Below are 25849 nucleotides of genomic sequence, written 5' to 3' on the forward strand. Positions count from 1 at the left end.
TTCACAAACATAAGGATAGATGAGGAGTTGCAAGGACAGAACTTCACAAAGGCACATTCTTGGCCAGTGTATTTTTGTGTTGCAAGTAAATGTGACTATAATAATCTAGAAATTTTAAATCTGCTCTTTACATTAAATCCAATCATTATTTATTCATGTCCCAACTTTGATTTCATTAAATATCTGATACTATAATTCAGAGGTAAGGATTTAATCCGCAGAAATTTCTTTCCTTAAGAGAAGATCAAAGTGGTGTTAAGCACACACCTACAGCACTTGATCCTGAAAAAAAAAAATTAAGTGCAGGTTTCAGTCAGCCTCTCCCTCTTTACTTGTTCCCATGTATTAACCTAAGCCTCTGCCTGAACATTTCCAGTGCCAGGATCAGGGACCTGTGGAGATCTCCACACTGGGAGAGCAGAGGTCTGAAAATGTTACATGCAAAGACCTGAGAACACCAGCAGGCTGTGATGGGAATGCCTCCTCCTTCCCCTGCATCCCCTGACCCTCCCGTAAAACATTGAAAGTCCCTTGGGTGATATAAATACTCAAGATAAGTGCGTACACGGGAACACAAAGGTGAAATGGCCCTGTTTATCAGGCACAATTAAAATGAGTGGAGGATGACTAATAAAGAGGCAGTTCAAAATCTTTACATGACACAGTGTCAAGGCAACAGTGTTGTGCAATAGCACTGACACAATTAGCTCCCTGTCCCTGCCTTGGGCTCCCGCCGGCCTCGTCCTCAGCGCGGTCCCATGGCAGACACGGGGTGGGCTCCAACCCTCTGCCCACTGCCACATCCCAGAGTCACAGCAAAACCTACACAGAGCCAGCCTCTTCAGATCAAGGCAAGGGTATTTTTTTTTTTCCACTTTGTTGTCTCTATTCTTCTCTTTCCTTCTTGTTTGTGTTATACCAAGCCTCATGGTTACTGCTGGGTGAAAAACATCTTGTTGAATTTCTGGACATGCTCCAGAGTGAGAGGAGGCTGAGATGCGTGATCCTGTGCTGGAGCAGGTTCTTGACTTAGCCCTGTGCAACATAAACATTTCCTGGCTATGAATTTTTGCAGGATGTAATTTAAAAGCTGGTTTAGACAACCCTTTGCTCTGGAGGAAAGACTGTGCATGGGAGTGTGATCTTACAAAATACAGCCCAAGCTCTCCCTCTGTTTCTTCATATAATTATGTTACTCTTTCATAGCTCCTGCCAGGCTGTGGGATTCTCCAGAGCACTGAGTGGATGCAGCCGGGGTGGGATGGTTTATATAGATACATATATAAAGTGTGTGGTTTTGGTTTTTTTGTTTTGTTTTGTTTTGTTTTGGTTTTTTTTTTTTTTTTGTTTTTTTGTTTTTTTTTTTGCTTTGCTTTGCTTTGCTTTGCTTTTCTTACGTTCTGGCCAAAAGCTGGTTTTCTTTCATTTTATTGCTGCTGGCACATCTTTGAGGCACAGCATTGTTAAAAAAAAAACTAATAATATAAAGGAACCTGACATAATATAAATACAAACAAATATGCCAGCCATCTTAGGCTACAGCCAAAGCTTCCCAACTCCACAGCTTGCTGAGGAATGTGTGAATTTTCCCAAGTCATAAATGTCTCTTTCCCTGTTGCTTTTTAACTTTTGTAAGTATCTTAGTGGAGAGTGTGTTCTTCTAACAAGACAGTTAAAGCCATCCAAGTGCAAATTCTTTCAGCATTGCTATAGGAAGGGTGACCCCTGCTTCTGCTGGGGGCTGCCAGAAGAGTTGGTTATAACATATCGAATAAAACATGATTTCTGGTCAGAAAATCAAGTTATTGCAAATAACATGTAACATGGTGTTTCTGAGCCTTTTGCTTTGCTAGGAGAGAGTGTTAATGTCGTCTGCTGTGCCTGGGCTTGCAGGATGGGAGGTGGCTGTGGAAGTGTCCAAGGTGCAGACCTGGCTGGGCAGTGCCAGCACTCCCAGATGGCTGCCAGCAAAACCCGGGGCAATGGCTGTGGCACTGAGTGGCTCCAGGGGAAACCTGACCCATCCCATCCCCTCTGGGGCTACATCCTGCCTGCGATGCCCACAGCACCCATCTGAGGGTGCTTTATCTTAAGTGTCTCAGCTGCAGTGTGGTATTCCCTTTATTCCTGATCTAATTCCCCAGATGTGAATCCGCATGCCCACATATGTGGACAAGGGTGTCCTTCCAGTGAAAGTGCCACTTTTGATACCTATTTGTACCTTGCATGAGAGAGGGAAAGAAGGATTTTCCCCATATGAACATGGGGAAGGGCTGCTGTGTTTCCTATGATGAGGCTGTATGCCTCAAAACCCCGCTCTTGGTGGTAAAATGAGATTTGCCACTTGTGGCAGACAGCACAGGCACACTACTTGCTTTGCCTGTGATCAGAAAGAAAAGAAATAGTAAGTGTGTGCCCTTTCTCTTGTCTTCGTCAGTAACAGCTGATGTTCCTCAGGATTACTGCTGTAACAATGTCACTTCCCTTTCCCCAGTGGCATCAGCTTTATATTAAAAACCTCATAGCAAAGCCTTTTGTCACTGTCCCCTCTTTGGTTCTGCTTTTGTCCCCCATGCTGTATTTTGGGGCATGGACACATGTAGGGGATGGGGCCATTGCAGGCAGGGTGCCTTCCTGCCCCCTTCCTCTGGCAGAGTAAGGGTTGGGAGAGGAACTGTAATGCTGGCTGAGTGAAAAAAGCCAGGGTCTGGTATGGCACCTGTGGGGAAGGGCTAATGGGCAGGAATGTGCTGCTAGAAAGAGCAGACCTCCCAGCATTGCTTAAGTTGAGGAGCAGCCTTCCAAGAGGAGTTGAAGGCATGGGGGGGAAGATGAAACCCCCCCCAAAATAAAAAATAAAAAAAAATTAAAAAAAAATCAATCAAACTTTTCAGTAAGAAAGAGTGCACTCAGTTTTGAAATGGGATTACATGATGCAGAGGCTCTGGGTGGGGGACCCAAGCAATGTCAGGTCAACCCAACTGGGGCATAAACCGTGCATTTCCCACTGGAGCACCAAGCTGGGAGCACCTTGGAAGGAGAAAGGAAGAGGCTATTGACCACTCTTGATGCTCTATCTGTGGGTGTCTAGTGCTTCCAGAAAGAGAAGGATAAATCGGATCTTCGGCAATCAGCATTAGCTCATGGAACAGGTGGGCAAGCAGCCCCGCATCCTGCTCCCCGGAGCACCGGGACAGGGCCGGCGTTACCCTCTGCCTCCCTGGACCTGGAGCTGGGCGTAATAATTACGGTGGAGAAAGGAAAAAAAAACCAAACAAAAAAAAAACGTATGAGGAAGGAAGCAAAGGAAGCAGCAAACACTCAATGAGTGACTCACGCTGCGGGATGACTAACGCCGCCAAAGCACAGCTCGAGTCGAACGTAGGGAAAGGAGGAGGAAGGTTGCGGGACCCGGCGGGGGCAGCACGGGCAGTGATGTCGCTCCCCTACCCCCGGCCAGCCCGAGCAGCGTCCCGATCCCCTCTGCCCAGCACCCGGCAAAACCCCGGTGGGGGGGGAAGGAAGGGCGGCGGGTCCCGACCGGGCTTCGCGCTTGCTGCCGCTCCCAGTCCCGTCCGTGCTGGTCCCGGTGCGGAGCCCCGGAGCCAACCCACTTTTCGTCCTCTCCTCCCGGCCGATGGCACCGCCACTCCCCGAGCGACCTGCCCTGCCCTGGCCCGGTCTCCGCCTTCTGTGCCCATTCTGCGCGACTTCCCTCCGCCCGCTGCCCACCCGCGCCCTGCCCGGGGATGGCTCTGCGGGAGGTGGAGGGGGGGTTTCGGGGGGGGTCGATGCGGACGGGCTGCCGCCGGCCCGCGGCTGCCGGTGTCGGGAGGGAGCGGGGAGGAGCGCGCCTGTGCAGTGCCGGGGGGCCGGGCTCAGCCCGCCGCCGCGTTACACAACCGGCCACCGCAAGAGGCGAGTTTCACAAGTCCCGCCGCAGCCCGCCGGCAGCGCGCACCCACCTTGCGCCCACCCACTCACCCACCCACCTATCCACCTCTCCGACCGAGCCCTGCCAGCGCTCATGCCATGTCTCTGCCGGGCAGCGGGACCCCAGGGCGGGCGGTAACCCCTGGTGCTGGGGGGGCACCGCGCCGGGGCCGGGCATGGCACTGAGAGCGGCTCTGGGATTCGCATCCCCCTGCACGGTACGTACCCCCGCGGCGGGACCGGGGCTGCCGCGGAACCTCGCGGGTTGCGGCAGTACGGGAAAGGGGGTCCCCTCTCTCGCATCACCGCGGGAAGCAGCGGGCCGGGCTGCGGGGTGCCCCGGGAAGAGCCACCCCCCCGCCCCTTTGCCCTGCCCTCCTCATACACCTCCGGGACTCTCCCAAGTGTTGGAGAGGAAAATTGAAGTCGGCGGATTCCGCTCGCCCACCCCCCTCGAATAAAAGCGCAGGCTGGTCGGTGGGTTTCCCGTTGTGGCGGGCGGGGGCTCCCGGTGCTGTAGCCGCAGCTCCCGGGCGGGGATGCTGAGGGCGGCAGCCGCATCCCGACGGCTCGGTACCGGTCCCCAAGCCCCCGTTCAGGCGTGTGCCCGCGGAGCCCGGAGGGACGGCTGGGGAGTAGCTACCGGACTGAGCACAGCTGAGAGCTGCGGGGTGTTCGGGAGAGTGTTCGGGGGGACGGGACCAATTTTCCGGCGGCTAAACCGAGCCTGGTCTTAGTTTTCTGGTTCTGTGTTGAATTTGTGTTGTTCTTGGGAATGCGTTTGTCTGAGAACGTGGTGAGGAAAAACCTCTGAATTGAGTCCTGCGCCTAAATATAGCAGCTAAAATCCAGGTTGAAAAGTTACTCCTCCCAGTAGGGTTATTGTGTCACTTGGTTTTACAGATTGTTTACATTATAAGCGGAGAATTATGAAGGCTTTGAAAGTCCTTCATATGTTTCAGCTGTGGATTTGTGAATGATAACTCCAAGCCTTGGTCCTAAATGCACACTGATGGCTTTGGTTAGCTTGCACTGGAAGCACGGTTCAAAGCTGAGCCCTGCGTGATTCATGAATGAGGTGTCATACGCACTTGAGAGAGCACTTGTCCTTTGTAAAATGCCACAGTCCCCGAAGGCAGGCGGCTTCTGAGCCATCTGCAGAGCAGGTCTCTCCTAAGTGGATTTTGGAGAAGTCCAGCCCAGCAGTCCCTTTCTGGAGGCAGAACTAGAACCTAAGTGCCAACTCCCATTGATCCCTGAACGAACTTGTCTTCTTCGGCAAGGAAATAGCCCTGGAGATAACGTACCTGGAAGCAAAGCTGTTAAAACGTCCCGTGTTTTACCCGCTTGTTGGGATGCAGCATCGCCTGGGAGGGCAGGATCCTTTCTTGTCCTGAGTTTATTTTGTGGTGTGCGGTGAAAGTGGCGGTGCCCGTTTAGCTGATGGGACGAGACGTTCCGGTGTATAGGTGGGAAAATGTCAGGAGCTGCTTTATTTTTAGGCAGAATGACAGTGCACCCCAGTCCTTGTTTCGCTGGGTCGCTAATCTCAAGATCTGGAAATAAGAATTTGCCTGAAAGACACAGCTAGTTCTTCAGGGGTTTGCTTCGGAGGCTTTAGAGTCTTCACAGGTCCTACTCGTGTTGCTTCAGCAGCAGATAACATCAGGAGTATGCAGTGTGCAGCCCTTACACTGAACATGCTGCAACGGCTGCTGTTTTTATTAGGAATTGGTGTAATTTCTATAAACTTCCCAGGCTGCAATGCCTCACCATAGTTATCTAGTCCGAAAAATATACTGAGATTTTTTGTGTTTTAGGAACTGTGTTTCTTAAGAGGTAACTTTCCTGTAATTTTTACTGAGAATAAACCACTGTGATGCAGAGTGGAGGAGCAGAGGACCCTGTGCACTGATGTGCTGCGATGCCAGCACTCGGGGCTCTGCTGCTGACAAAGTTCTGACAAATGCAGTGAGCACTGATGCAAAGAGGAGGCTCAGGATTTAAGCCAAAAGTGGAAGTCTGTGTGGAAGAGGCATTTGTCTGTCTGGAAGATGTAATAGGAAAAATGCAAATGACCCTGGGAGTGGTTGCTTACTGCTCATTTATTGTGTTCATTCAGAGATGTGGATTAGTTACTTAATCTAGAGGGGAAAGTAAAATTGGTTGGAAAATTGTTTTGTTAATCTACAAAGTTCAGTGAAATTTGGCAGTCAGGTGTGTGGTGGTTCCTGTTTTCTTGCCACCTAGGCTATAGCTATATTAAAATATTTGCCAGTATAAGACATGCAGGTACACAAAAACAGCTCAAGGTTAAAGATTAAAATTAGCAAATGAAGAGTTCATAACTAAATTCTCATGGTGTTGGAAGCAGCATTCAGAGATGCTAATGTTGAATCCAACTTTTGCTCATTACTAGTAACAGAAATTGGTGGGAGATCTTTAAGTTTTGGAGCTAGGGGTTGTCTATGCACAGAAGTTGCAGTGTTTTGCCCTAAATTACACAACATCTTTAGTGGAATAATATGGCTTTAAAATAGTAAAACCTATAAACCCCAAAACACTATGGACCACTCTGTGCTGGTATTATTTAAATGATACATACCTGTATCACTGCGGTTCCAAATCTCTATTAAGGAACTCGGGCAGGTACAAAACCTGTATTTATTTGTTAGAACCTGGGTGATACCTTTCTTTCACACAAATCTTTGTTGCCCTAAGACTGTGCTCTGCTCAATGTGCCCCACGTTGTCCTGATGCAATGGGCACTCCTTGCCTCTTGGCACAGCCCCAGGGCTCTGCTATCTCTCCCCTGTTCTGTTCCCAGGCTGAGCCCATTTCTCTTTTTCCTGTATTTCCTTGCTACTTTTGGTGCTCAGAGGACTGTGCAGTACAGAGCAGCTTCTTGCCCTGTATGCCAAACAAACAGTGCTCCTGTACAGAGCCCTGCAAAAACCTCTCTTATTATTGCAATCCCACTTGAACCCCAGTTTTAAGGGAGGCTGATGTGGTGGTGGGGCCCCAACAAGTGCCCAGTGCAGAGCTGGGATTGCTGCCTGCATGTCTGCTCCAGGTTCAACTGAAGCACCAAGGTGTGTACAATTAATGAGAGGCTTTGACCTACTTCATATTCCATTATTGGCTTTGGACTTGTCTACATGGGGAGATTACTTAGTTTAAGTCCATTTTTAAAGTGATTTGATTAACCTGATGTGACCTCGTGTAAGGACATTCTTATTTTGGTTTGATTGAACTTATTTGGGTTCAACCCAAACCTGCACTTAGTAATTTACACAGAACTGAAATTATCCCTGCCTAAACTGAAAGGAGAACTGATGTCTCTAAATAATGACACAACTTTCTCATGAAAGCAGAACCTTCTGTAGAATCTGGAACAGAGTGTAATTACTAACAAATCTGCAGACTGAAAGCTATTCATAGTGAAGTTAAAAAAAAAAAAAAAAAGAAAAAAAAATCTTAAATATCTTAGTGAGGGAAATGAAGAAGTGCCAATAATCCCACTCCTGGAATACTGAAAGCAGTGGCACAAGGCTTGCATGGCTTGCAGCAAGGCTCTTCCAGGGGTCCTCAGCTGCAGAAGAGGGGAAGCATTTTTGTCCTGTACAGCCAAAAAATAAAAAAGTGATGTAAGGATGGATCCATTGGGCTTTTGATCTGAATGCAGTAGTACGTGGAGTCTCATGATGTATTTTGTAGGAAAGAATAATCAGACGTGGAAATAATGAGGAAGCAGGGTGAATTGCAACAAGATTTTATCAAAGATGGATTGTGCTGGAGTAATCTAACATCTTTTTTGTATAACAGATTATTCAGGTGGGGTAAGGCAGGAATGTACTTTATCTAAAGCCAAGCATTTGATCAGATACCTCACAGGACATTGGTGCTTGAGGTGAAGGTGGAGGTCGCGGTTCAATACAAGAATTGAAAGATGGAAAAGGAGCTGGATAGGGAAAAGATACAACAGTTGCATGCAAATGAAGTTGTCTGAATGGACTGAGGTATTCAGAGAAAGTAATCAGGATGGAGAGAGATTAGTGCTGTTGCTCCCTGGGGACCAGACTTGTGCCTTGCTCTGTCTGACCTGTGGGTAGGATTTGGGTGCGTGCCCAGGAGCTGTGCGGAATGACACCAAGTGGGGAGGTATTGTCAGTATGGAGGAGGATCAGATTATCATATTAAAGGTATTTAGATGACTTTGTTGATCAGAGTGATAGAAATAAAATGACATTTAATAGTGCTGAATGCAACGTCATGAAAAGTTTTTAAGAGTGGAGATGAGTAACAAGAATTTCCAGTGTGAAAGAGGAGCTTGTCAGCTGTCCATGACAGAAGGGAGAGATGTGGATGCACTGGCTGGTCAGGAGATACCTGTGAGCAAGTAATGAGATAGAGCTCTGAAGGAGACCTACATCATCCTTGGATATCAAAGGAAAATAATAGGAGAGATTCAGGGAAGCGTGATATCATGATTATACAACTCATCATACAGAGCATCAGTACAAGAGCTTTCTGTTGCTCATGGAGTAGCCCCTGGGATTTTGCATAGCTCTGGACACCCCAGTCAAGAAAATGTTAAATTACAGCAGTAGGAGGGCTAGAGATGGGGGTACAGCAAGGGCCCATATGTTGTATGAAGTTAGGTTAAAGAGCCTAATTTGTTTGGGTCTGGCCAGGTGAACAAATGAAGGGCCAGGTTACAGTGGGTTTTTTTAAACACAGCTGTCACTAAATAGCAAGAAGGTAGAAAAACTAAGTCAAAATATACTGTCAGCAGAAGATCAAATTGTCTAAGTTGGTCATGAATAAATTTGGATAGGAAATTAGAAGAAAGCTTCTAGCTGCCTAAGGATTGAGGTTGTGTAATAGTCTTTCAGTTAGGGTAGTTTTGAGATAGATCTTGATAATCTTATGAAAGAGATTATACAATGATATTAGAGAGTTCCTGGAGATAGGAAATTAGGTTTGTAGAGTTAGTACTTTGGTCTCCAGTACAGTCATATTTTTAATGTAAGGTTGAAAGGAGAATGAGCCTGGTTTTGTTTGCACCATTAATTCCATGCATCGAGGCTTCTGCAGTTTTCCAGGGAGCCAAGGCAAGAATGAATTTTTCCTGTTGCTCCAGATCTGAATCTTTTTATTTTTCCTGTATTTGCCTTCCTTTCTAAGCACTAGGCATTGCAAGTGTGCAGTGCAATGACTCTTTGTAACATTAGACAGGCACAATTTGCTGCAGATTTTTCTGGCACACTCCCTGGTTTAACCTGTTCATCAGATTTTGGACCAGAGAGGTTTTTTTCCTTCATGTTGTGTTTCCAGTAACCATATTGTACTTCATGGTATATTTTCTGAATCTGTTGCTAGCATTGTTTAATGAACTTTGTCTGGTTACAAGGACATAACAATATTGGCAGTGATCTTTGGCTCCCCTTTCCTGTATCATTACACACTTTAAGCTTCTGTGCTTTAATGTGCATTGTAAGTTGTTGGGGGGGGGGGGTGGTGAGGTCACATTTTGGTGCTCCTGGTACATCTCAGCAGGTTAGAGATGCTGTGAAGTAGCCATTAAGAGTGTTATTTTCCAAAACTGGGGTGCTATCCCCACAGTTCACCTTTATGACATGGTATTCCTAAAATAATTTGCAAAGCTGGACTTAAAACCAGCTCTGCTCTGGTGGTAATGGGGGCAAAATTCTGACAATTGGGCAGGATAACCTCTAGAGGAAAGAAGTGATTGCTGACCATTGGAGATTGATTAGTAATTTAACACAGTTTTGTTAAGGGAAAGTTGAATGTATAATGTGCATCTTACCACAAGGAAGAGAGAAGGAAAGAAAGAAAAAAAAACCCCAAACCCACCCCAAAACAAACAAATGAAAAACCCAAACAAACCCCAACACAACAGAAAGCAAGCAGGCAACCAACAGAAAGAAAACAGCTTGACTTAGCCTGAAGCAGAGATCACAAACCTGACAAGCTGCTTGTAAAGAGAAATCGAAATATGGAAAAATGACAGCGCAGGTGAGGAAAATATTCAGAGGGCAGAAGAGGAAGTGTGTTCACCAAACTTCACGGAGCTGTTGAAATGCATTGAATCATCTGACTGTGAGTTGTGTTCTTAGGCAAACACAATTGTATAATTGATTAATTTGTCGACATTTCTTTAGTGCCCAGCACTATGGTAACCAAGAGGCTTGCTAAACATTGTCACAGAGAACACTGTAAATGTATCTTTGGGAGGGAGGGAAAGAGGGAGGGGGGTAAAGCAAAACCTTGGAGCTCTAACTATGGAGGTCTGGTACACACACCCAAGCACACACCTGAGCTGGGGGAAATGGTCACCTGGTGGTGGTGGGAGATGAGCACAGGATGTTTTGCTCCTGATGTCCGTGTTGTGGGCATGATTGAAGAGGTGGCACTGGCTAAGCACAGCCTTGAGCACTCCTGTTACCTGCCTTCCACAGAGCCAGGTGGGCTGGCCACAGCTATGTCACCCTCCTGCTAGGTCCCTAACATCCAGGGCACCTGAGCAGATAGGGAGAGCAAAGGGCTTGGTCTTCCCTGCACCACTGCTCCCTAGTAACTCCCTGGTACTCCTTAGTAACAAGCAACAGGAGAAGAGGAAATGGTCTCAAGTTGCCCCAGGGAGTGTTCAGATTGAATATTAGAAGCTTCTTCACCAAAAGGGTCACCAGACAATGGAGCAGGCTACCCGGGGAGGGGGGTGAATCACCATCCCTGGAGGTGAACTGGAACATTGTTTAGCACTGGGCTCAGTAGAGCAGGGTAATGGTTGGACTCGGTGATCTCAAAGGTCTTTTCCAAGCAGAAAGACTGTGACTGTGCCACCCTGCATGTCACCCTCCATCATTTTCTAGGACCTCCAGAATCCTGCCTCTAGCCTCCTCCAGGGCTGCTTCTCTGGGACCTGGAGCACAAAAGAGAAATGTGTGGAGGTCCCAGTGCCTGCCCCACCTGGGCTGTAGCTGTGAGGGACCTTTAGTGGCCACGGGCTCTGAGCAGGGAATGGAGTTTCTCTTCCCCATGGCCATGTCACCATGCAGCAGACACTGACATTCCATCTCACAATTAGTGTCCCCCCTCACCCATAGGGGATCTGTAAGTCCACGAAAGGTCCTTTATTAAATGACAGCTCTATCTATGCAGATTCATCAGTTGATTGACCAATAGATAAGCACAAAGATATTGGTGGGTGTTTTCATTCTTGTGTACAAACTTCCCAAGCTTAGGCAAGATTTTCAAGTATGTAGCAATGGCAGGCATCATATCCATAAAAATGCTAATCTCCTCTCTTGCTTCATCTGTTCAGCCCACAAACACACACATACACACATGCTTAAAAGAAATGAATAAGGGTTGTTTGTTCTCTTCTGGGCTCAGTCTACTTGAATCTGGTTTTAACTCAAGAGCACAGTGTGGCTTGTTGGTTCAGGACAAAAAAGGTTTTGACCATAATCATACTAAGTAAAGCTTCTTTTTTTTTCTTTTTTCCTTTTTTTCTTTTTTCTTTTCTTTTTTTCTTTCTTTCTTCCTTTTTTGAGAAATAAATGAACAACAGATGAGCTGATAATAGCTCCTATTGCCATTAACTATTTTGTGTAGATATGGCAGTAAGATTTTCAAGCAAATTCAAATTTTTTTCTGAAGGAAGTGAGATGAACCCTTGGCCCTGATGAAGACAAAAGGTTGAACTTTAAGGCTCTACTACACAACCTGCAAATGTTTTTACAGAGGAGGATGCTGTGTGTTTGGTCCACTGTTGTCTTGTCACAGCAAACACAGCAATTAGAGAGGCTGTAATAGCTGGGGAGGCTCACACCCCTTGCTGAGGAAGTTTGGCCATAAACCTGTTTGTCCTGTCTCTGAGTGCAATGTACATTGGCATGGTTTACAGTAAATTAAAAATATTTGCTCTGATCAAACTGTTTCAAATCAGCTTGTATGAAGTGATGTATTAAGTGTGTGTGTTAAGTGAGTCATGGCAGGCAAAAAGGACTTGGGTTGATTCTGCTCCTGATGTATGTATTGAGGATGAAGATGAACAGTTTGCTTTTTCTCTCAAATAGGATGATTGGAATGGCTTCATTTGGGGGCAGGTTTTTAATGGAAGGGGCACAGAAGGAAGTGTTCATAAAACAAATTCTTTGTGCTAATCTTAACACCCACATTTTGTATTTAATCTTGGGTATTGCTGAGGGCCGAGCCCTGTCATTAGGGGATACAATATGTCAACATAGAAAATGTGAGTTACTTTATTTTCTTTTCCTCATAAACTCTGGGGTTAACCTCCCACATGGCAGTGGTGATGTGGAGCTGTGTAATCCCAGAGGAATTACCTTGGTCCTTGGCTGCCAGTCCTGGGACAGTTCTCATTGCTCATGCTGCTGGAGCATGGGCTTCTGTGAGGCTGAATCCCTTTCTTATCTGGGGCATCCTCACATCTTTTGGGACGTGGCCCTTCAACTAAAAGACCACCTGGTATCTGTGTCTCATTAGGCCTGGAGCAGAACTGTTATTTGGGGAAGTTTGCACAACTCAGGAATCCTTGCTAAAAATTTTATGTGGGAAAATTGTCTGTAACTTTGGCTTTCCTACTTTTTTGGAAATAATTCAGGATTTGCAAGGAGAGGGTCCCAGAAGAGGTTGTTTAAGTAGGAGAGTGTCTGTGGTTCTGTTATACTGTCTGGAAAGGGCAAGGATCCATTGCCTAAAATGGGAGAAGAAATGCAATGGACTAAAATTGCCACTGAACCATTTGGAAACAAGAACTGAGGCTGGATCAGAACTTCATCTTATTCTGGGCACATGTTTCAAAACTTGAGCTGAATTCCTTATCTTGGGTATATTCATAGTTAAAAAGGCAACTGGTGGAGCTATCAGGATCTAGATTGTTCAACTGAATTAGTTTGTTGGTACTAGGCTGTTGCTACAAGAGCAAAATCTCTGTTGTCACTTGAGGGATGGAAAAAAAAAGACAATGCCAAGAACAGCTTCCAGGTTTTGATTTTTATTTCTTTGTTTTTGGAGGAAAGCATATGAATATTACTAAGTGATCCAACTGGAAAAGTGTCATTCTTTAAAATTGTCCTTAGAGTTAGTATATTATATTAACATGAATTTGATTGCATGGTAAGTAAAAATTTTATAAATGTAAGTTGTCATCTTGTTTCAAAAGCCTCAGTGACAAGGAAACTATTCTGGGATTTCTCTAATGTAGTCCAGTTTGAATTGTTTGAATAAGAAGAGATATCAGTGAATAAATCAGATAATGAGCAGCTTTACATAGAAGACATAATGTTTGTTTATGGTGTACAGAAGTCCTAAGAGAGATGAATTCTCAGTTTAATCTTCTTTGGATTGTGTTTGAAATGTACTTTGTGAGGCATTCCTGACTGTTCCACAGATTACTCTTCAGACACTTTCACAGACTTAGTTTGTATTTGATTTACAGCTTTAAAAGGTCCTTTGCAAATGCTCATTCTCTTCAGTAGTTTTTATTTGGTTCCTATTTACCTTGAAGTAAAGTTTGTGGTGATTATAGGTGTTGCCAAAAGTTGTTTTCTGACCTAGTTGCTCCTGCCAGACCTTAGGGAGCTCTGTTGTCTCAATGGATGCCCCTTATCAGAAGGAGCAGTAATACAGATCACCTCTTTTGGCACTGGCACCTTTGACACGGGGTTCAAGAGCTTTGCAGTTGACCTGAGGGGGACAAAGAGTTCTCCCTTTCTCTGTGCAGTAATGAAAAGTATGGAGTTTGGAGCCATTGTGATAAATACTTCTTTTTCCTGCTTTCTTGGTAAGTTCTTGCAAAAAGATTTCTGTGGAAAAGATGAATTTTTGGTGGGTGAATTTTTGCTGGGTGAATTAAATCAGATTAAATAAACTTTAGAGTTCTCTGTTTCTAGCAGACTTGGAGTGTTTACCCATAAATCATCTATTTTTTTAAACAAAACCATTGAATTAATTTTTGTGTCTTTCCTGGCATGAATATCATGTTTTATTAGGGGATCATATCAATCAACTGATTTATGAGCAGCTGATTTTCATCCCAGTCTTGCAAAAGCCTCAGTGAAAGAGCCCTGATGGGGAAATGTTGCTGGGAGGATGACTGCAATGCTGGGCTCCAGCAGAGGCAGGATCATTGCTCTACAGAGAAGAGAAAACATCTGTGAGATATTAAAAACTTTTGAGAGGGATAGGATGATTGTTCCCAAGATAATTCCATGTCAAGCTCTGTTCTATCTCCTGCTAGGCTTCCTAAACCCTAGGTCAAAAGGTTAGAGAAAATTGTGGGCTGATTGTGTCATCCCTCACCTGTAGATACAACCCTTCCCGGTTGCAGTCAGTCACCACCAGACCCTGTCATCACAATCCTATTAAAGGTGACGGTTTCTAAAACATTAACATTCATGTCAGGTCTAGATATAGATCAGCAGAGGCTTAAATCATTGACAGGAGCAGATGTGAGATACCTAATCAGTTATTTCCCTAGGAAAATGAGTTTGATTACATGAATAGTTGTAAATATTTCATTCAGCAATTCAGCTACTACAGCGATGGTAAACAAGCTTCTGAGGCTGCAGAGAAGCATTTTGTGGTACTGTACTTGATTTCTTATTCATTTAAACTGTAGTGAAGGAGAAAGCAGCTTAGGTACTTTGGATTACTTCATGTGACAGCACTGATTGTAACAAAGGGCTCACTTTGAAGAGTTTCAAACATGCTTCACCCTCCTAAACACAGACAGCTTCCTCCTGGTTTACAACCTGCGGTGTTTGTCCACAGGATGGGCACAGAGCTCCAGATTTTACCCCTGGAACATGATCAGTTTTGCTTTCAGTTGGCATATGACAACTGGAGAACCAAAACATCCATTCTCCACCTCAGTGTTACCCCTGCTCACCCTCTGCCAAACTTTGGTGGTGAGAAAAGTCCTTGGGTGGGAGTTGGGCCAGGGCTGGGTGCTCTGTTCCCCTGCCCATGCAAGAGCTCTGCTGGCTCCTTGCAGCATTGGCTGTACACACAGAAGCAGTAATTAAGGACATGGCTTTAATTTCTTGTTTGTCTTGCACTTTTCACTTGTTGAAAACCAAACGGAATTAAATGGGAAGAAACTTCAATCATGAATCAGGCTGAGGTGGGATACCAGTTTCAGTGATGTAGCCAGGAATTTTACTACTCTTTTGTGGGAGGGGTGATGAGAGGAAGAAAAGGAAGGAGTTAGCTTTTCTCTCTGCCTAACTGAATGGTTTCCCTGCTTGAGTTTTGGCTTAACTATTGTATAGTTTGCTTGTGATTTTTGAGGAACATGCACAAAAGCAGTGCATGAAAGAAGGAGTGGGGGAGCACAGATGATATTTGTCTCTTGAACATAGGGTGAAATTCTGAGGGAACTGGTCAGCTAAAGGTCATGGGCATTTTTAACTTTTGCTTCTGTCTTTGTGCTCTTGCGTAGATGTTTGTCAGGGATCTCAGTGGCCTTGGTGGTACTGCATAGTTGGATTACCACAAAAACAAGCTTTCTTTTTACCAATGTGCTTTTTACAAATGTAAGTTACATTATGAGTCTTTCCATCAGCTGGTTTTAATGTGTATTGTCTTGGCCAGCCTAATTTTGTTGTGTTAAATGCAGTATGGATGTTGTTATTAAATGAAAGTACTGATTAAGGTGCCTTGGTCAGAAAAGCCCAAGATAATAAATTAGTATTTGTCCTGATTCTGGAAAGCACAAATAAATCCCACTGAATGAACCTAAGAACTGTACAGGTTGTCAAAGAAAGACGTGTGCCAATGGATCTGGCTGAACAAAGGGCCAAGATCTTCAATGCTCTTTTCCCTCTGTCCCAGGTGAGATCTCACACTGCCATCTTTTCAGCTGGCCCAGCCTCTTACTTGAAAACCAGAGACCATGGGTATCTATAGGTACAGATCCCTCATCCTGTGCAGCCAGCATAGAATGGCAGTACCCATCACTGCTGCCATCAACATAGGAGAGGAGACTTTGTCATTCAAGAGAGATGGACCCATGTATTTAATTTACTGGCTGTGTTGCAGTCTTGATTTTGACTCACACGAGGAGAATTCTTAACACTGGGCCATTGCAGGTCTGAAATAAAGTGGATTTTAAAAATTTTCTGCACACCTGAACAACTGGAATCCAGAGACAGCATTTAGATGCCCAGAAAAAAAAGCATTGTCCTGATTTTCAGGGATGCCCACCCTTGTAGGACATGACCACTTCTCTGCCCTGTGTCTTCCTTGCACAGCTGGGGTCTGTGCTGCAGGGACCATGAGGTCTGCAGCACTGGTCAAAGAGGTCAGAGCCATTTGAGGGCACTTTAGCAGGAATGTTGCTGTTTGATCCAGTCCCTTGTCCCCAGGTCTCTGTGTTTATTCAAATCTATTTTTACATAAACATTATCTGGTAGGGACACATCTTTTCCCATCTTAAATAGTTTAAAAAAAAAACCACTCCAAGAGAACCCCCAAAGCAAAGTGGACATTCAGACATGCTGAGTCATATTTGGTTATTATGGCTGATTATCCAGCCAGCCATGCAAATAAACTGCAAGGGGGAAAAAAAGATGTGTGTGAATGTCTTATCTGTGACAGAATGAGGCCTCAGGTCTTTGTGCAGAATATGTGCAACAATAATGACCTAGTATGAAAGTGTTCCAGTGACTGACATATTTGCAGCCTAAAAAAGATAACAAAGTAATAGAGTGAGCTGTGGATATTTATCTTTTTTCTTTCTTTCTGAAGGGAAGTTTTCCTTTCTCATTTTATTTCCAGTGTGTATCAGCCATACCTTACAGAATGATGAATATGATTGCAGTTAATTGTTCAAATATTCTTTTATTCTTGAAGCTTTCAAAACAAATAACTGTCTTTTGAGGAGCTAGTTGAGAAGTGATGTTGGCAAGATAGGGAAAAAGAGAATATTGGATGTAAAGTTGTAAGTACCTCAGAGAAAAGAAAAGCAGGGGGAGTTAGTTCAAAGAAGGAAAGAAAACCAGTTATATTATTATTAACAATGCTATAACATAAGTGGCAGCAATTCTTCTTGAAAAAAACTTCAGCTCTGGTCATTCAAATCCATCCTTGGTGTAACAGTGATGGAATTACACTTGGATCTTTCCTAGCACATAAGTATTCTGGTATTACTTAATGCAAATACTACAAATGAACATACCTTTGTCCAGAATGTGTTTGCTGACTATATTTATCATTTGTCTTCTTCACAGTAAACAAGCAGAGACATCTGTGGAGAAGGTCTGGCAGCCACATAAAATATTTTGCCTCATAGTGTCCAACAGGTGCCATGATGAGCTATTCTCAGCTCAATGAGCTGTTCTCTAGGGCAGCCAAAACACAAATGTATATTTGGTGTTTGGGACTCTTTGCAACCATATTACATATTTGTAATGCAGGAAGTCAAACACTGGGTGGTAAAGTGCCATTTCAGTACCATTGGGAGTAATTTTGGAAATTCTGACTAAGGAGGTGATTTTTCTCACAATAATGCTCAAGTTTAGCCCTTAATCATACACTTGAAACAAGTGGGCTCAGACCTTATGAAAGGTGTTTACTCACTCAGCTTTAAGGCAGAGGCCAAGAAATAACTTGATGGGATTAGCTGAGTTTGAATAGGAACAGCAGCAAATAGACTCAAACGAGTGTGAATGATGCTGCTGTGCTCTCTATCAGAAAAATATCTGCCAGTTGCCTTGCAGAGCATAATCCTGCAAGGTGCTGACACCTCCAGTTCCCATTGCCCCAGGGGAGCTGGACCAGGGCATTTCAGGCCTGTGGCTCCCATGACTCTCCTTGATCAAACAATGGTTTTTCCCTGGAGTTCTTCTTTTCCCTGTTACATAAAGGCTGATTCTTTCCTACCTACTCTTTCTTGAAAGGCTCCTGATGCTCACAGGGACGGGGTGTGTTGCTGGTTATAGTCAGCTGCAGGGCTTACAGAGCTGGCAGGGGTAAGGTCAGTGGGGCATGAGCACAGCTCAGCTGGAGAGCAGATGTGAGGAGATCATTTAAGGCAAGCAGCTGAAATTCCCAGAGCCAAACGAGGATAAGACAAATTTTGAAATATAAGAGCTTTGTTTAAATTCCTTTTGACTTAAGTGCACATTATACCTGGAATGCTCTAGAATTAAATGCACCAAGAGAGTAAAGAAGTTTCTTATGCTTGAACTAGGATGCATAAAGCCAGAGATGTAAAATGAGGTCAGGTGGCTCAGCTGCAGTGAATCCTTTGATATTCATTTAATGGATAAGTAGCTCAAACTCTAAGCTTGCATGGGAGACTTTGAATTTTAACTACTAAAGCTCTTTATAATTCTCTCTCAGATCTTTTATGTAGACTGGACATCAGGAAACATTTCTTTTCCAAGAGGGTGGTCAAACACTGGAACAGGCTTCCTAGAGAGGTGGTTGATACCCCAAGCCTCTCTCAGTGTTTAACAGGTATTTGGACAATGCCCTTAACAACTTTAACTTTTGGTCATCCTTGAAGTGGCCAGGTAGTTGGACCAGATGATTGTTGTAGATGATTGTTCCCAACTGAAATACTCTGTTCTGTGCAGTGTGACTGTTCAGACAGTGCTGTTCCTCTTCTTCTGCCATCCATACCACTGCAGGTCTCCTCAACCTGTTCTCTCATTCCATCTGTCTCTGAACCAGAGGGGAGAGGTGGGCTGGTGCTGGGATATCCATCCTTTGGGCAGTCTTTGAGTTTCAGATTTGGGTTGAAGTCAAGAAGTTGAAGTCTGGATCAGGAGCTGATTTCTCCTCTGATATAGGGAGGCTAGAAATCTAGTTCAGAACTCTCTCTAGTCCTTTTGTCTTAGTATTTCCTTTTTTTTAATAGCTTCCTTATGTATTGAGTTCCAGAAATTCCAGGCTGGTTATACACATGGGAAGCAGATTGCAACAGAGAGAAGATTAAATTACTCAGATCAAGGATTACTGAGGCAGAACAGTTTTTCTTCATGCTGTTTGAAAAGGCAGAAGAATCTTCCTTTTTTTTTTTTTTTAATGTAGGAAGAAGTTTGAGATCAAATGACTCTGAGCTGCCCTTTCATTGGTCAGTGATTGCTTGAGGAAAATATAATGAGCTGGGGTTTTTCCTCCTCCTTCATTTGAAAATCAGTTCTTACCAGTGCTGCATACTTAAGGGAGTTCTAAGACTATAGTCTGATGCTTCAGGAAGCTTATTTTAGGAGGGAAGACTTGACTGAATGCCAGTAGACAGAGCTAATCATCAGGACATCTGGATTCACTTCTTAACTCTGCTGCGTGACCTTGGGTCAATGACTTAGGTCGAGCTTTTCCAAAAATGTTCATTATTTGGAGATGCTTGTGCTGGGTTTCAGCATTGCTGAAAATTAGGCTGTTCAGCTTCCCCAAAGTGGGACACTAATAAGAAAAGACAGATGTAAAATGTGTGCCCCTGTTTCCTCACTTGTTCTGGGATACAACTGTGTTTCTGGAGTGTGCTGGGGTTTCCTGATGTAAAAAATATTAGAGGAGGGAAGGGATGGCAGCCAGCTGCTTGCAAAGCATCAGAAAGTAGACATTGTTCAGCAGAAATCACAGGACACTGAACAAGAACCAGAACCAGACTTCCCAGACCTCCCACCTGACCAGCTGAAGGGCTCCCCAGACCCTGTAAGGACCAAGCAGATCTAAAGAAGTGCAGAAATGAGAGAGCTGAAGAGAGGCAGCTTTCTACACACTGTTCAGCACCCAGCTGCAGTCCCACATGTCCGACAGCTGCAGAGGAGCAGCTGATTTCCATTTTCTTGGATCTGGGGACATAGTATTGGGTGTGGACAGGGCAGTAGGGATGCTTCTGAGAGGCTTTGGTTTGTGTCACAGGCTGTGCATGCCAGAAAGGGACAGATCCACTCTGTAGGTGTGGATCAACTGTGCTGATCTCTGGTCATGGAGTGGAAGAGTCCTGATGGTATCAGGCCCTTTTACTCAATGGTCTAGGGAGCTGGTGGGCTCTTCTTTCTTTCATGGCTGGTAATAATATACATCACTTTCCCAGGCACATCCTTACTCCATGCTTCACTGTGGTTGCTACTGGTCTATGAAGTGAGCTGAAGCACATTTGCAGTGCAATGGCCAGGGGAGTACTGAATGCAGACAGAAGATTTTTGGGTTTGAAAGGAAATCCTCCAGCCCACAATTAGCTCCCACTGCCTGCTGGTCCTGCAGTCTATAAGCAGATGGACTCTGAAGCCAACTCATACATAAAGTTTTTTTTCTCACCAAAGGAGAGTACTTTGGAAGTGTGGACCTGGAACCACCTGGAAGCCACTGCTCACCCATTTGAAGGTCCCTGTTTTTAGCAACCCTCAGGCCTTACATTCAGCCTCCAAGGCAAGCAAACACAAAGCAGAAGTGTTCATCTCCTCTGCACTATCCTCAAGTATCTGAAATGCATTTTATGTACAAGAGTGAGAAAGGCAAAGAAACAAAGCAAAAAATGTTAGAGGGGAAAAATAGAAGAGCTAAGGACATGAGTGTTACTCTCGCCATTTTCAGTGAACTGGTAGTTGCTGGGGGTGTTCACTTGCTGGGAAAAGTAGCAGAGAAGATACTGAGTTTAATTAGCTCTTTATTTTTGTTGTTTAAGGACTACATTTATTCTGTGCAAAGGGAGAGCATAAGACAAAAGCAGGTGGCTTCATGACACACAGACTTTATGTGGCAGGCTGTTTGGGATGAATTTCACCCACAGTAAATAGAAGAATTACAAGGATTTCTGGGTAACACATCAAAAAGAGAGCTTTGCCATGTTTGTCCTAGTATCTACATAGCTACCAAAACAAAATGCAAAACTGAAAAGGACCCAATCACCTCACTTCATGCCATACATAGAGTTGATGCAATCTGTCCCCTTGGTGGGTGTAGGCACAGCACCCCAAGGGAGAAACTCCAGCCTGAGATCCCTGAAAATGGAGCACAAGGTGCCCAGCACCCCCTTCACAGGCAGTGAGGTGAGGAAGCCAACACTGTCAAACTAGCAGAGAACATTGGTTTCTCTTTAAAATGTTTCTAGCTGTGAGAGGATTGAAACTTTTCTGAATGAAGCCTGAAGTCTGCTAAAATTTCAGCGGTGGGTTTACTGTCAGATGTTGTCCATATTGTTTAGGCTGCAGAAGCAATAGTGCTGGGGTTTGGGTTTGGGTTTTTTCAGCTTGTTGGGCCACTCTTTTCGTTCCTGAACTTATTGGGGTAACCTTCCCTTACAGCCCTCACCCATCCTTTGTGATTTGCCAGAGAAACAAATGAATGACAGAAACTGTCCTGAGGAGTGAGTGAGGGAGCTCTGTGCCCCTTTCCTTTGCATACATCCATCAGGAATCCATCAGCTACTTGGCTTCCAACACCAGGAGATGAGTGGTGCAGGAGTCATCCTGAATGTCACCACTGCTTTCCTTAGGTGAAATTGCCCTTGGTAATTTTTTTGCAAATTGCTCTGAAGTAAAATGTGTATTTCTTTATTGTATGTGTGTCTATGCAACCACCTACACACTTGCATTTGCACCATCAGGATCAGCCCTAAGCAGAAGCAGAGCTTTAAGTGCATTTGTATTTGCTGGTAATTTTGGAGAACATTCTGTTCAAAAGGCTTCTGGCTGTTAGATTTCAATATTGCTGCCTTCTCTTCAGCTGGATGTGCCTTTCCTGGAAACGGTGCCATGAAAACACACATCTCAATTTCTGCTGAAGGATTAGCTATAGACAGCAGCCTTTGCTCCTATCCCATATGAGGGAAAAATATGTTATAATTTGAGGGTTGTTTGGCTCTATGCCTGAGTCAGGTGTGCTACAGAATTGTTTCTAGGTTTGATACCATCATTTCATACACAAGACATTCACCTTTCTTATGGTAACTGAGCAGCTACAAATGAATACAAGTGTTCATTCAAGACTGATGAAGTATTATTTGCATTTCTTAATATATGTAACTTCATCTTACCCTGCTTATGCCAGTTGAAGTACAGTTTTGTACTACTTAGGGTTATGAATCAGCAGCCTCACCATTTACCATGTTTTGAGAATTCTAAGGGGTTATTAGACAAATTGATAGAATTAATTAACAGCATGCCCTTCTGGTTACAGAAACCCTGGAGACGTTTTAAATAGTATTTTATAATGTTATATCTTGTACCTGCAAGGTTCAGTAATTTGCTGGAACAGAACAAACTTGGCCAGCTGTTTTCTCCAGGATCTTACAAAAATCCTAGAGAACAAAATGTTCCTTTAATCATATTTTTTTTTCAAGTGTCTGTTGGTTTTTAATCCTTTTCCCCCTTTCTTTTGTCAGAAAATGGCATATCCTTGTTAAAAAGAAACAAAAAAACCCAACACACCACCATTGTTCCTCCCTGGATCTTTCATTTCTTTTCTGTGCTGAATCACCGTGTTCTGATATAGCCTTTTTTATGGTGTAATTGTTTTGTATAATCCATTTTCTTTGGACACCTTTTAGCTTCTGTCTGAAGCTGTTACTGCTATAATGAATGTAGTCATAAATCTGTCATAGGTAACAAGCTAAATTTAGAGCTCAATAAAGCAGGGGAGGGTACACTGCAGATAAGTGAGTGTATTGAGATGCAGTGGTTACAGCAGTGGCACAGAAAGTCCCCTTCTGACAGGTTAACAAAAGGGGACAGAGTATTTGGTTCAGCCACCAATTCACCACTGTTACCTGTGTTCTGGGACACAGAGGTGACAATGCAGGTACAAGCATGGCAGGTCACTGCTGTGACAACCCCAGAGGGTTTGTGTCAGCTGTTTCAGTGAGGGTTGAGCCTTTCTCCTGGGAGGGGGTTGTTTCCATAAGGAATGGAGCTGCACTGCTCTGCCACTGAACTGAGATGGATCCCAGTTTCTCCAAAGAATCTGGAACTGGAATTAGGAGCTGTCAGGTGGGACAGGACCCAGTGCTCCTGGACCTGGACAAAGGTGATGTGGGAGGTAACTGGGTTGAGGACACCCATCAGGTCCCCACAGGTGTGATCCCTAAGGCAGCGTGTCCCTGAACAGAATTTGGCAGTTCCTGCCTCAGACCTGGGCAAACCAAGCATTCTTTCACTTAAATGCCTGACTGATTGTCAGTACTAAGGCCATTACAATGTTTTTTTAAGAAGAGGAAGGTGAAGAACAAGCAAGGTAGAGATGAAAGCAGACATAAAGACAAGATGGAGAGAAACCACATTTAAGAAAGATCCAATTCTCTGAACTGCAACCCAGTGGATGTTAAGTGAGGGGGAAAGACGAAAGAGGAGCAGGAAAGAGTGAAGAACAAAAGAAAGCAAGGCAGGGCAAAAGGGTAGCTTTAGACTACATATTAGTAAAAACTTCTTTGCTGTGAGGGTGGTGAGACACTGACACAGGTTGCTTAGAGCAGTTGTGGATGTCCCATCTCTGGAAGTGTTCAAGGCCAGGTTGGGTGGGGCTTGGAGCAACCTGGTCTAGTGGAAGGCATCCCTGCCCATGTAGGTGGGTTGGAACTAGATGACCTTCAAGCTCTTTTCCAAGCCAAACCAGTCTGTAATTCTGTGGCAAGGGAAGGAGAAGGTAAAATATAAGCAGGAAAAAAAAATAAGCAAAGCAGCAGGTCAAATAATGCAGATTTAGCATCTGCATCCCTATGCTGTGCTGTGATGGGGCAGTGGCAAGGCAGCTCCAGGAGTGGGACTGTGGGCAGCTCCTGCCACTACTGCCCACCTGCTGTAGTGCTGGGACAAAGCCTGACCACAGGCAGTTGTCCCAAAGGTTTGTAAGTTTGTCATTGACAGCGTAAGAGAAAGACCTTTTCAGCAGAGGGCTGAGAGCCCTCTGTGGTGTCTCCATGCCCTGTGGGACAGGCGAGTGTGCAGCACATCAGAGGTGGGCAAAGGCTGTGATCCTCTCTGTGCTGAACCATCCTTAAGATGCAGGGGCACCAATTAGTTTTTCAGAAGTCATTTACATTAGCATCTTATAATTGAATCAGCACTTTGCTGAAAAGGTTAAATTCTGCCTTTTAAAAATTAAATCAGCTGTTTAGTTGTCAACCACAGTCGTGCCCTCCTGTTGCCTCAACAAGAATGAAACATTGGCATATTGACATACAAATGGTATTGCTGAAGAGCACATTAACTCTCTTATTTATGACTGTATTGTGCCAAAAAGTGCTGCATCTTGTAATTGAGGGCTCTCTGCTGAATTGGTTGCTTGCAAAATCTGTGGAAATTATTAGGACACCACATTTCCATAATTAAAATATTTCCTACAGTGTAGATTTGAAGACTCCCTTACTGCCATACATTACTCAAATGCAGAATTTTATGAAAATTTGAATGCAAGCATAACAAAGGTTTTGTGCATAGAGAGTATTTTTAATTAGTCCAGTTGATACAGCTTGGAAAAGAAATCAAATTAGCCGAGTGCCACAGGTTTAGCCAATAACTAGCAGACAGATACTCTCTGCTATTCCCCCACTACCCTCCCAGGGAAAGATGAAAAGGGAAATAAGGGAGAGAATTTAAAGTTGCAAGACAAGTTTAATGAAACAATAACAGTGATGGTGAATTACAAATATATGCAAATATGTAAATATGGAACCCAGTTGGTAATTACTTCCTGACCAGAAAAATACCCCACTGGACTCCACAGTAGATGGGGTGCCCAAATCCATGGTGGCAGTGACAATCTGTAACAGCCTTGGAGCAACCAAGCTGGTCCCACTTGGGAAGGCAGGAGAAAGCAACTTGTCTGGGTGAGTGACACTCCTCTCCAGTGAGGAAAGGAGCAGAAGAGCAGCAAGAGATGGAGCAGTGACAGCCAAACAGACCCCAACCCAGCCAGCACAGCAGCCAGTGAGGCCAAGGGAAGTCTCTGTGAGGAGCTCCATGGGCAGGAGCTCTGGCATGGGTCCATTTGGGTCACCTCACCCATCCTCTCCTCCCCACAGGCTGCACTTGGGGGGGTCTCAGGTGGGCTCAGGTCAGTGTAACTGCAGGCAGTTTTTATCCTGGTCTGCTGAAACCAGGACATTTGAGGTCAGGGACTCTTTTTAGGTGAGCAACGAAAGCTTTATTTGTTGCTGGTCACAAAGAAATGTGCAGCAGTACAGTGACAGAGGGATTCTTGCCTTGCCAGGGCTGACATAACCAAATAATTCATGTGAATGCTATAATGAAGCACTCATAGGTGCTGTTGATTTCAGAGGATAATTCTCACCACTTGTCCATTGCTGTTGGACATTGGGAGTTATCCTAAGTCAATGTTAATATTTTGATGATATGAAGCAGCCCAATAGTCAAACATTTTATTTAGTCAAAAGTTTGCAGTTTTAGAAAGCTCCTGAAGTCAGACGGTTCTGCAAAACCATTACTTTCTTAAAAATTCCCTCTCCCATTCTCTCGTCAGTAAAACAGAAGCCAGAATATTGCAAACTGTAGCAAGACGAACCTCTTTTAGGGAACGGCGCTTCAAGGTCCAACCAGGTGTTCCAGCAGAGACTCACAAGTAGTGCTCTAAGCCTATAGCCCTCAGGGTTGACTAGCCAGGATCCGTGCTGTTGCTCTAAGAGCAGCTAACCTCTCTGCTGGCTTGCTCAGGACTGAGCTGAGCCTGTGAGTTTGAGCCTCAGCTTTTATTGGCCTCCTAATCCTGCTCATACACAGTGGGGGCCCACCCTAATCAGGCACAGGTGGTCTTAACACAAGCTCATGCTCACTCCCTGGCAATTAGTGGCACCTGGTTGCCTTATCTCACTACAGCAAACAGTATGGAATAGAGCTTCATCTGTTAACTGTGCCTCTGAGAAGTCCAGTTGCCTTGTTAAGGCTGTCATGCTACT

At 44.5% G+C, this 25849-nt stretch overlaps 1 protein-coding gene across 1 annotated transcript in view; it reads left to right on the top strand.

Moving 5' to 3' along the window:
* Nucleotides 1-4071: 4071 nt before the first annotated feature.
* Nucleotides 4072-25849, top strand: part of LOC103528403 (neuronal PAS domain-containing protein 2) — a 55242-nt gene continuing 33464 nt past the window's right edge. The window contains exon 1 of the mRNA XM_030449040.1: nt 4072-4151. The gene's annotated coding sequence lies outside the window, so the exon portion shown is untranslated. The remainder of the gene's footprint in view (nt 4152-25849) is intronic.

The sequence above is a fragment of the Calypte anna genome, chromosome 4, assembly GCF_003957555.1.
Source record: "Calypte anna isolate BGI_N300 chromosome 4, bCalAnn1_v1.p, whole genome shotgun sequence".
In the NCBI taxonomy this organism is placed as follows: domain Eukaryota; kingdom Metazoa; phylum Chordata; class Aves; order Apodiformes; family Trochilidae; genus Calypte; species Calypte anna.